The sequence below is a fragment of the Mustela nigripes genome, chromosome 3, assembly GCF_022355385.1.
Source record: "Mustela nigripes isolate SB6536 chromosome 3, MUSNIG.SB6536, whole genome shotgun sequence".
Classification (NCBI taxonomy): domain Eukaryota; kingdom Metazoa; phylum Chordata; class Mammalia; order Carnivora; family Mustelidae; genus Mustela; species Mustela nigripes.
The window spans coordinates 74,975,791-74,987,179 of record NC_081559.1 but is presented as its reverse complement, the minus strand read 5'-3'; the positions used below and the strand labels follow the sequence as shown (position 1 = coordinate 74,987,179).

At 38.6% G+C, this 11,389-nt stretch overlaps 1 protein-coding gene across 1 annotated transcript in view; it reads right to left on the bottom strand.

Annotated features, from left to right (window-relative positions):
- UBE2E3 (ubiquitin conjugating enzyme E2 E3) overlaps positions 1-9,616 on the bottom strand; it is a 468,762-nt gene extending 459,146 nt beyond the window's left edge. Inside the window, exon 1 of the mRNA XM_059394277.1 lies at positions 9,602-9,616. The gene's annotated coding sequence lies outside the window, so the exon portion shown is untranslated. The remainder of the gene's footprint in view (positions 1-9,601) is intronic.
- Between the last annotated feature and the right edge of the window lie 1,773 nt (positions 9,617-11,389).

The window sequence follows — 11,389 nt, the reverse complement described above, 5'->3', positions numbered from 1 at the left end:
AGCTCCTCCTTACAGTGGAAGAACCAGACTTTGTGTTTGAACTCCTGCAAGAGTCTAAATCCCCTGAGACTGTGGCCGGTTGGCAGGCTGACTCCATATACTCATGACTTTAGTAACCGAGGAGCAGGGGATTCTCCTGAGACAGGACATGTGTTCCAGTGCTAGGTAGAACTAAAAGAAAACAATGTTTGCCACATGAAAGTAACAACAGATGTAGACGTACAAATTGACAACGTGTGGCTCTGAGCCCTGGGGGAAGCCCTGGCTCAAGAAAACATAGCAGATGTCCCTCTTGGGTTGCTCACGTGCTTAGAGAAGGGAAGATGGAGTTGCTTGTGAAACTGTCCTGAAGGGGAAGGGAAGAAGACTGCAAAAGAAAAGGAGGAGGAGAGGAAGAAATTTGAATCAAGGGAGAAAGAGAGCAATAAAGGGAGAAGAGACCCCAGATGGCATAAGAAGGAACTGAGACACAAGAAGGAAAGATGTGGGAACAAGGCATGTGAAGACCAACAGCCCAATGGAACAAACTACAGAAAAAGGCAGGGTCCTTGCTTTCTGTAGTCATAGTACTGTTAAGCTACTTAGTGAAGATTCTAAGATGAGAGAACTAGTACTTTCCCAGACATGTTAGGTAAGCGCTCAATAATACTTGTCATGCAAACATTTTAGCCATTAAATAGTAACAAATCCTATTAGTGCTACAGCAGCATAGGTACAAAGTGAGGATTTTTCAAGGCAGACAGGAAGGAAAAGCTCCTGTCCTTATCTAACGTTTTAAGACTATATGGTTTTGTAAGTTACCTACTGTTTTTAGAGTAATGACTATAAGTAGCTTTATGAAATGTTCTATATAGTCATATACTAAAAATTCATTTTTATGTACAAGTCAGTGGCTTTCCTCATCTTTTACTTTCCCAACCTAGAGTTTGTTTTCTTTGTTAACAATACTTGATTTGATTGTTTATGTTTGTTTATCCTAAATAAAATATATATTCCTTTCAGCATCTAATAACTAATTCCACAATTCAAGCTATTTTTTTTTTTCTTAGCCTAGAGTAGGGGTAACAGGAGCACAGTGGGAAAAGGGGGTTAGGACAAATCCAAGTGTAGTTCAGTGAAATAAACCATATTCATTGGCAAAAAATAGACCCTGGTTATTTATTCAATCTTCATTATTTCACTACAGTTTTAATATGTATGTCATTCAAGACTAATATTAAAGTCATAATAGGCAAACTATGTATTCTAAAATTGCAACCAGTGAGATAGAAGGCAAATAGATTAATACTGGTATTAGGATATTAAATCAAACAGAATTCTACAAGAGAAGGTGGAATTTTACAAGAGAAGGGTTCACTCATAGATTTATTACAACTTACATGATTGTGGGGGCTGGCTAGCGTAATCTGGAATCCAAAGGCCGGTGAGCTGGAAATCTCTGTGCAGCAGCTGACACTGCGGCCCACAGGAGGAATTACTTCTTCCTCAGGAAAACATCAGTTTTACTCTTAAGGCTTTTCAACAGCTTGGGTGAAGCCCACCCAGATTATGAAGGATAATCTATACTCAAGCTCAGGTCAACTAGTTGTAGATGTTAATCATCTTTACAGAAATATTCACATAAGTAGTGTTTGATTAAAAGACCAGCCAAGTTGACATGTAAAACTCACTACCACAGATAATCAGTGACTGAGGAGAAAAGCCTTAGCAGGGCTGGAATGACAAGTCCGTATGTTAAAGCTGCTGCATAAAGGCGAGGCTGACCCCCTGGACCAGGGAAGACTTTTCTGGACATCCAATGTGACTTTGAGAAAGGCAGATCTACCCTGCGGTTGATTAAAAAAAGAGAGACAGCGATGTTTGAGAATCTCATAAATCCTGTCTCTAGTGAGGGACTGACAACATCAGAAGCAGTTACCATTAACTAGCTTCTCACTATTAATGCCCTGTGCTATGCATTACCTCATTTCATCTCATAATACCCTCATAGGCTAATAACATGAATGCTTACTTTTATAGCTGGGGAAACTGAAGTTTAGAGGGGCCAAGTCTTGCCTAGTAAACTAACACTTGTTGAATACCCATGCTGTGGTAGATGCATTGCTGGAGGTTTACATTAGTAATCTTTATCATATACTTTTACAGGTAGAAGTCTCTCTTATTTTATACCTGACAATATTGAGGCCTCCAGAGTTTAAACAGCATGTTCTGCTTCTAAGGTCTAGTAAGGAATAGATTCAAATGCAGGTTTTTCTACTCAAAGCCCTTATTTATTCCACTGCTTGGTAGAATGTCAACAATCACTTTTCACTCAGAAGGCTCCGTGACTAAAATGAGGAAGAATTAATATAGAGTGATGATGGGAGGGGAAGGGAGTTGTTTATTTCTGACTTGCTAGATAAAAGAGTGTGTGGGTCATTGTGGTAGCTTTCAGATTATAAAAATAAGAGAGAATTAAGGAGTATGTGGTGTATCCACTGAAGAATGGTTTGTGTAATGAAGGTAAAGCCTGTATATTTGTGCATGTGTTTGTATATTGTTTTTGAGGAATTATTGCTTAAGTAAACAACAAGGCAACCATCTGTTTACACTATTGCTTTACTAGATAGAATTAAGTAACTAATACATGACATACTTCTCATAATATGAGAAGTAATGATGATAATAATAGTTATGGAGGAAGAGGTTTTTTTAACCGTGGTATCACAATTCATATATTTTACATAGTCTTTCATGGTATCTACCTTAAGTATCATTAACCATGAAGTGCTGAGGCATCTGGGTGGCTCGGTGGGTTAGAGCCTCTATCTTTAGCTCAGGTCATGATCCCAGGGTCCTGGGATTGAGCCCTGAATTGGGCTCTCTGCTCAGCAGGAAGCAGGGAGCCTGCTTCCTCCTCTCTCTCTGCCTGCCTCTCTGCCTACTTGTGATCTCTGTCTGTCAAATAAATAAATAAAATCTTAAAAAAAAAAAAAAACCCAACAACTATGAAGTGCTGAAGCTTGTGAAATTTTCTTTTTCTTCCTAAATCAGAGCAGATACAAGGGTATAACCTATAATAGCACTCTCTCTCTGGGTTTGGTCAGGAAGACTAAGTCCCTGCAATTATTGTAGAAATAAAGGATTCAATACAGAAATTGGGGTTTTCAAACATGTGGCAGGGGCTGGATAGCTATAGGCCCTGGGTCAAAGAAATGGTCACTAGTGATTTCAGTTCCCAGTCCTAGTGAGGCTGGGAAAATTGAGCTGGTGGTTAACCTAAGAACGGTTGTGTTTTGGGCGGCAAAGCAGACGCTGGTGGGGAAGTGTCTGATGCTGCCATCACTGGTGGTCTCCCAGGAATTACCACTTTTTCTTCCTTTTGCTTTCTAAATCTTCTCCAAATACAGCTCTTTGGCAAACAACCCTGAAATCAAATGGGAAGGGAGGTTCTGGGAAGCAAGTCCTCAGCATAGGAAGACAGTAATGGTGGTACTAAGTTTATGAGCTACTTTCTTTTCTCTTCTTCTTTTTTTTTTTTTTTAAGATTTTATCTACTTGAGAGAGAGCGTCAGAAAGAGAGAGGAGAGAGAGATCAGGAACAGGGGGAGTGGGAGAGAGATGCAGACTCCCTGCAGAGCAGGGAGCCTGATGTGTGACTCCATCCCTGGATCCTGGGATCATGACCTGAGCTGAAGGAAGGTCATGAGCCACCCAGGCACCCCTATGAGTTACTTTCCTTTTTTTTGTTTTTAAATTAAAGATTTTATTTATTTATTTGACAGGGATCACAAGTAGGCAGAGAGAGAGGGGAAAGCAGGCTCCCAGCTGAGCAGAGAGCCCAAAGCAGGGCTCAATCCCAGGACCCCAGGATCATGACCTGAGCCCAAGGCAGAGACTTAACCCACTGAGCAACCCAGGCACCCCATGAGTTACTTTCTTAAGAGGGAGAGGAAGTATGAGGTTAGAGCTAAGATACCAAGAATGGCATACAGGGGTATAACACCTGTGTATTAATATGTCCTTACCATAAAAGAGAAAAAAAAATGTTTGAAGCATCTGTGATAAAACATGTGCCGGAGTGGCCAGGACTCCAACAGGCTGAGGTAGAGCTGTTTGAATTATAGCATGATAGTATCTTTCCATAGAGTGAGGTTATTTTTTTAGTTACTATTATTATTATCCTTTTTTTGTTTATGCTGGATACCATGGAGGGAGGAAAGGAAGGAGATCATGTCAGTGTCTATCCTTTCCATCAGCTGGCGTCAACCTCCGGAGAAAGAGCAGCAGCAGCGATCCCATGGTCTCCCCTAGGAGGGGAGCAGGCTGCCACTGGACAGCACCCTGTGCGCCCTTCCCCTTGCTATGACAACTGCTCAAAAGGGCAAGTTTGCTTTCCAACTGTGGCTCTGATGTGATGTTGCAAACCTGGGCAATTTAGCTCCCTTATAAAACCAACACCAACATAAGGCAAATAATTTAAAAATAGCACTATAAATTCAGGGCATAGTCCCTTACACAGATGAAAAATTAACACCTTTTAAAATAAGGCAGTATTTACTTTTTAAGTGTGGCAGTATGCACATTATTATTTCTTAATATTTAATGAAGGCCACCAGTGTGCCTATGCTGTAGATCACCCTGCACAAACAGAGGTGTGTGTGTGTGTGTGTGTGTGTGTGTGTGTGTGTGTGTGTGAGAGAGAGAGAGAGAGAGAGAGAGAGCCTGGAATCCTATAATTATCGGGTCATGTCGCATATGGGAGAATGGACCATACCCCAGAGAGGTCAGATGAACAATAGAAACCATAACTGGTTTATATACTCCATTTCCACCGACCAAAATTCCATCTTTCTTGATAACATTAACATTTAGGTTATATTTCATTGCTTGGGTGAGACTTATTGAAAATTATGACTGCTTAGAAAAGAGTTAAGCTCTCTTTGTTCAACTGTAAATTGCCCTTACACAGAACTTTTTTTTTTTTTTTGATATGTGAAATACTCTTTCTGTTTGGTTGAGAGTTGCTAGTATTGAACAATATATTTTAAAGAGAGCCAGTAACTATGTTAGACACAATATTTGTCAAAAAGAAAATATTTTTTGTTAAAAAAAATCTCTAAAAATTAAACTGTGCTATGCACCTTCTTGGTTGGTTTCTCTATCAAGGATAGTCTTTTTCTTCCATCTTAGAAACCACACAGTCAAGACAATAATCATAGTTTTGATTACTGAAAATGAGTCACTGCAAAGAGAAATAGTATCAGGAGAAATGGATTGGAAAATGATGTACACGTTCACCCAAAGTCTCTTTGTAAATGAAAGAATTCCTTTCCACAGCCATATTCCTATGCCATTCCCTGGAAAAACTGGTTTTATGGGACAAAAATAGGTAGTAACAAAATCTCAGCTCATGAGGCCTGATGCCTAACTTTTAAAAGTTCTTAGATATCAAGTTAATCCACAATAAGGATGGTAGAATTTCTATAATTTAAGGTACAGATGAGATAAACATTCTCCAGCTCAGGTGCTTGTAAATTGTTTATAGTACAACAGTTTGCCATGTACTAATTGATTCACAAGACGTTTCTATTTCTTCCACAGCTGGGACTAGATATAATCAAGAACTACCGTGACACCCCAAAATAAAAGTTAATGGAACTTTTGCTCAGCCACAAAGAGAGTCTTTTCAGTGTATGGCTAAGGGTTCAATTTCACACGACAACTTTCTAGTCTGTCCTGGTTTTCACTGGTCTGTACCACTAACACTTCAAGAAAGGATGGAAAAAACTGAGCCAAGCTGACAAGAGCAATGCCTTTCAGGCAAGAAATACAGCTGCCAAAGAAGGCAAATGAGGACTTTGTACAGGACTTTATACAAGCCAGCAGGGTATCTGGGGACATCACATTTCACTGCTCTTTTCTGTTTACTACAAGATATAAAAACAGTTGTTTGCCACCGGGGGATGTTTCATGAATTCACTGTTAGAATTCTGTAACCGGATACCATGGCTTTCAGGGACTAAATGAACTTTTTGGTAAGATTTTTTTTCTCTGCCAAACTGGGATCCTAGAATAGATTCTAATTGTCCCTCAAGAGGTAAATGGTAACTGTTGAGGCAAATCCTGTTGATCCTTTCTGGCCTAAACAAAGAACTTCAAGCGTTCTTGTCCCCTTTCCTTTGCAAGATAAATTCTATTTAAAATTTAATAATAGCAAAATATTTTTAAAGAAACAAGTCAATTGCTCTTCTTCTCTCTCTCTTCCCCTTCTTCCTGTCCTTCTCCATCTCTCCTTTCCCATTCTCTCTTGCCAAATGGGTGTGTATTTTCCTATCCTTTCCTAATATCCCCAAGTGCACATGAATTCTTTTGGTCCATCTTTCAACCACCTCAGTAGAGATTGGTTCACAGGTGTAGAGAAACTTGTCCTGTAAGAGGAGCAGTAGCTGAGGAGAGTTTGGGGAAACTGCGAAGCCATTACATGGCAGAACTAAGATTGGAAGCCAAAAAATTTGTATTCCACTCACTATTAACTATTCTTAATACTGTCTTCCGTGTAACTTATTTTGAGAGGAAAGCCTTATGAATGTGCTAACCATAACATGGTAACGTTTAAAGGTAACTTTATGAATGATCTCAGAAAGTATTGAGAAGTCAGTTTATAGGTACATTTCCTACAGCACACTCTATATTTTTTTTAGCATCAATATTTAAAGAAAATCTACTCAATGCAAACTTTCTCATTACTGGTAACACTAACAGTGTTTTTAGCTCTTAATACAAATTTTAAAAGGTGATGTATTGTAGCCACTTATTTGTTTAGCCAATATTTGTTGAGCACCCACTGTATTACAGAGACTGTTCTAAATACTGAGATGCATTGCTGAACAGCAACATCTCTGCCTTGGGGAGCACCTCTGAAAATTACAGAAAACTAAACTGTACAAAGACAGTATTAAATTTTTGGTAGTATTAGGGAAGCTAAATAGATCTGAAGGCCAAAAAAACTGTGTTTTTATTGTGAGTCTCTAAATTCTCAATTATGAGCCATCTGTGTTTTCAGAAAATTGTGTTAAAGAAGTGATTGCCAAACTTGTCCTTGTGGCAAGCTTAGGGTCGAACATGGACATTAAGAGAAAATGATGTCAAGTGGCTTAGATCAAATATCCAGTCTAGGCTGACTGAATATCTGTGGAGTTTCCTGGAAAATAAAAAGAAGTTTCCAAAAGTTTCTATAGCACTGTTATGGCTATGCTAAGATGTCCATGAGAAGCTATATATTCTACATTGATGAGCACAAATATTCATGAGTCTTTTGGATTCCTTTTCTCCTCAAGTCTATGTCTCAAAAGTATTCTCATTCCCTATCAACTGTCTCTGATTTCTCTACCTGTCAGAGAAAAGCATTAAAAAAGGATTTGCCTCTCTCATTAGAGAATCCAACCGAGCAAATACAGTTGTTGATACCATAGACAGAATATCATCCAAATATTTAATATTTAGCCACAGAATAAATTTCCACATCTCTAAAATGTGGAAGATTTAAAATGCTTAACTAGCTTTTAGGGTTACTGTGAAAACTCATTAATAAAGAGCCTTGAGGAAGACTATTTGTAAAGCACTTGAAAAGGATAATTACAATGAAAGGCACAATTTAGCAGGCATGTAAAATGTGGTTTCGTTTCCTTTGGTTATAAAGCTCATCACTGTACATAAAAACCCAGATTTTGCATGAATGGATAAGCCAGTTAGAAGAACTCTTGATAGTCAGTTCTGCAAGATATTATATTCAGTAATTAATTTTATAATAACTGGTTCACACATATAAAGTAGTCCATTTGCATAAAAAATTACTGCTTAAATGACAAATCAATTATTGCACACAAAGTCAATTATTATACACTTGTTTAAAACTGAATATCATAATTAAAATTTGAGTAATTTTCTGTTTTTCCTATTGCAACACAGTTCAGTAATTAGTATTCTGGCTCTATGAGATTAAGTATCTCCATATATTCATTAAAATAAAAATCCTTAAATCTAATGCATAGTAAATGCATGGTAATTTTAATAGTCAAAGGCAGGTTTTTTCTCCTTCAATAGAAATTATCACTTGGGCCTCCTTCTTTTTAAAGCTTCTGACAGAGTCCACATGGTTACGGGTTATCACTTTTTTTCTGAAACAGAGGTGGAGGCAAGAATTGAGGATGCAAAACTGCAGAGCAGGTAGCTTTCTGATCAAAGAAATTCACCTATATAAAGTAATGGTAAATCTTTCAAAAATCATCTAAAAGGAGTTCTTGTTGAGTTTTCTAATTGGCATATGTTACTCCCAGTGAACAGAAAATAAGCACTTGTTTTGTTTCAATTCCACAGAAATACTCTGCAAGTAGGTAACATTCAAAATGATAGCAGAATCATCATGGATGGATAATAGAGTCTATGAATAACTATTCAATAAGCTTTCACTCTGAAGAGGCCCCCAGGCCCACAGGGTCATACGGATCAGGCAAGTTGCAGGTATTCACAAATATGTTTATCCCTAATGATTTTCTAGAAGTGAAGTACACACAGAATGTCTAGTTACCAGTTTTGTCCAGAATCTGACTCATTTCACCTCCTGTACCCTACTACTCCAGTCCAAGATACCATCATCTTTTACCTGGAATAATTTAATAGCTTCCTAACTCCTAGCCTACTCTATAGAATTCAACAAAACAGTCAACATTGTCCTTTCAAACCATAACTCAGATGAAGTTAGAAGCAGATAAGTTAAGCAGCTAACTCTGCTCAAAACCCCCTGACAGCTCTCATCTCACTCACAGCACATGCCAAAGTCTCTGCCATGGCTAACAAGGCCCTGACCAATCAGCCTGGTAGTAATAAGAGCTATGAAGAAAAATGAATAAGGGTAACAAGCTGTAGAGTGTCTAAGGGTGCAATTTGAGAAGAGATAGAGGCGGAAGCCCTTTTAGAGAAAGTGTGAATGGAATGAGGTGTGGAAGTGAACTGAGATGTTATCTGGTATATTGCTGCCAGAGGATAGCTATGAGCATGCCAAGTCAAGAATAAGTTTGGCACACTGGAGAAAGGGAGGCCAGAGGAGTAGGAGCAGAGGCCCAGGAAGGGTGAGGGGTGAGTGAAAGCCAGTGAAGTTGGAGAAAAAAAAAAGGGGGTAGGTTTTATAAGACTGCTGGATACCTATTCTCAGTGTGCTGGGAAGTGACTAGAGAGCTTTCAGCAGGGGAGTGACTGGTGACACATATTTTACAAGAAAAAGATCATTGTGGCTATGGTGTGGAAAGCAGACCAAAAAGGGGCAAGCACTGAAGCTTAAGAGAGCACAAAGCCTTATAAGGGAGAATTATTCACAGTAGAGCTGGTTGGTAATATTTGGGAGCTGGGATAGAAGGCCCAGAATGGCCAATCACCTAGGGAAATTTAGAGGCAGAATAAGTGGGGCAGCAAGCGTCCTCTCAGTCACCATTATGGTCATTCAGAAAGTTCAAAACAGAGGCCCAGGGTTCAGTAAACCTTGGGTGATTCCTCCTAGTGTTGAAAAGGAAAGAGAAAAACACCATAGCAAGAAATACTGTATTGCTTAATCCTTCAGCTGCAGAGAGAGAAAAAAAATGGGATCAGGAGAAATAACACATGCAATTAACCATCCATGAGAAGAATATGGCCAGATTGGCCCTTTAGTCATTTATGTTCACATAAATAAGATATTCATGGATGAAGTCACCCTGACCCCTAAAGGAACAGTTAAATGAGTAAGAACATTGGTCACAGTTGAGATCTATTTTTTCTTTCCCTGTCATAATGTACAATTTTCTTCTTTTTCTCTAATATTCTATTAAATATAAGTGGCCTAGAGTTTGTTTTACAATAAAAATATATACCACGATACTCTGTGGCAACCATAATAATTTCCTCCATTATAAACATCTAGTAATTTAAGTGTATGTCATTTACCTATCTATGGCACAGTCCTATTGGCTATGACTAGAGAGGAACTGATGAGTTAATAAAAGCTGTAAGTCCCTTGCACTCACTGTACTATGGCTACCAAAGGAGGTAATGTTTATATTTTGGCACAAAATATGATTCGAAGACGTTACCAATCTGAAATTCTGTATAGCACCTGCTCTCCAAGTGTTCCTAATTATTTCTAGAAGGTTCTGTTGTTCTCATGTGACTGAAATGCTTATTTTGGTAATAGGCTCACTTATTTTTGGGTAACCTATTCCCTGTGGATTGGGAAAAAATATACCACAGCAATCAAAAGGTCAGGTTCTGAGTTCGGATAGCCAGGAATGGAATTCTAATACCTCCACTTACTAGTCACATGATGCTGGCAGATTTCTTAATCCCTATATCCCTCAGTTTCCCGAAGTATCAAACGGGAATAACACTGCCTTCCTTCCTCCTAGCAATTAGCACTCAGACTCATGTTATGAGGAATAAATGAGATATCCATAAAACATTTGGAACAATGTCTGACATCTGATAAATGATTAATAAATGTTAGTGATTATTATCATGTCTTGGGGAGGGTGTTGTTTTCAGCCTCATTACTGCCCCCTCTGTGAATGCTCATTGTGAGAATGCGAATGTCTGAGTCACGCATTCTGTACCCAAGTATCCCAAAGGTGTCCTCCTCTAGTGCTGAGCTCAGGACAAAGGTAAGAAGATTAACTTTCTCTTTTAAACTCTTGTCCAGGTCCTATTTCCTTGGTCCCAAAGAGAACTACTTGGGTCCATCATCTTGTAAAGTTTCTAAGCTGTGCTTTACGTTAGTTTCTGGTTCTTTCTCCTCCATTTATGACGGTTCAAATCCAGACTTTGTTCTGAGACAGGAATCAGACCTCTTATCATCCTCTATGTTCTATTAGCACCTGCTTCCAGTTTAACTCCTCTCCTTTCCCTTAGTTACCAGACAAATGCCTCCATACATATAATCAGAATATGTAAAAGGAATGAGGAAGAGGAGTATTTTCTATACTTTTAATGTCTGCTTCTAGTTTGGTTAGCCAAACACACTCTGTTGCTTATGTTGAAGTTTTATCTACCCAGTAGTGTCAGATTTAGATAGTCCACTGTTACCAGGTTGAAAAGTTATACTATATTAGTTAGAGTAGATTGTCTTAGTTAACTGTAAATTTAAAACATAGATGCCAAAAACATATGGTTCAGATGCAGTAAAAATCTTATTTCTTACTCATGAAACAGTCCAAAGTTGATGTAACTATTGGGAAGCTCTCCTCCACTTGGCAATTCAGGGAGTGACCCAGATTTCTTTTCTTTCAAGGCTCTGAGCATTGTAATCATCTGTATCTAGCTCTCTAAGGAGAAGAAAAGGAGCATATAGGAGGCATGTGTGTTTCTAAAAAGACAGAACAGAAGA